Source organism: Podarcis filfolensis, assembly GCF_964270895.1.
Source record: "Podarcis filfolensis genome assembly, chromosome: 9".
Classification (NCBI taxonomy): Eukaryota; Metazoa; Chordata; class Lepidosauria; order Squamata; family Lacertidae; genus Podarcis; species Podarcis filfolensis.
The window spans coordinates 13,150,162-13,151,274 of NC_139610.1; positions in this window are offsets into that span (position 1 = coordinate 13,150,162).

Genomic DNA, 1,113 nt, shown 5'->3' on the forward strand with positions numbered 1-1,113 from the left:
TGCCGAGCAGACTCCCTCCGGAGCTCGGAGGGAGTCCGCCATTCGGCGATGGCGCCAACCCGGAAGTCCTACATTTCCCATCACTTCTGACCAGTGGTCCTGCTAGCTAGGGATGATGGGAGTTGTAGTCCAAAAAGAGCTTGGGAAGCACTGGTCTAGACAATGCTGAGCTAGAGATCTGCATTGAGACCTGTGGCCCTGTGGATCCTGCCATCTGAAGCAGTCGTCTAACCTTACCTGGATTGCTGGACCTTTGGTCAGTCTTGTTATCAGACACCTTTCTGTTTATGGGAAGGATTGGTAGAAGGTTCCAGGCTCAATCTACAGGACTGGGAATGTTTCCTGTCTGAAATCCCGGAGCGTCACTGGCAGTCAGTGTAGGTAATACTGAGTCATATGGACCCAATGGTCCCTATTTGGCCACGAAACTCACCAAGCAGCCATGGACAAGTCAGCCTACTTACTCTGCAGGGTTGCTGTTGTCAAAAGAGTGAAATAGCACTGTTCTTTGCTCCTTGGTGTAAGGGTGGGATTCATCCTGGGTAGCTCAGTGAGTAGAGCATCAGCCTCTTAATCTCAAGGTTGTGGGTTCGAGTCACATGCTAAAGATTCCTGCATTTCCGGGGGTTGGACTAGATGACTCTTGTGGTCCCTTCCAACTATCCACTTCTAGGATTTGTCTGGCAAATGGGTCCTGTTGAAATTGTTGAGCTGTCCAACAGCTTAAAGTTGGATAGCTCTGCCAATAGCTGCCTGATTCACCAGCAATAAGGTTCATATCATCTCACTGGTAAATAAATATATATATATATAAACTATTGCTAAGCAGTACAAAGACTGTGAAATAACTAACTTTCAGAACATTTATTATTTAAAAATGTTATATCACTATATATATATATATATATATATATATATATATATATATATATATATAATAATATCCCTCATTACTTTTCCTCTTCATTCCCCTCGTATGTATTTTTTGAGATGGTTGCATGATAATATTTCTAGGTAGCTTTAGGCTATAAAACTCTTATCATTTGCTGAGAGAAATGAGGGAGGTTAAGGAAGAGGCATCTTCCCATCAAAATTGATGACACCTAGCTGTTG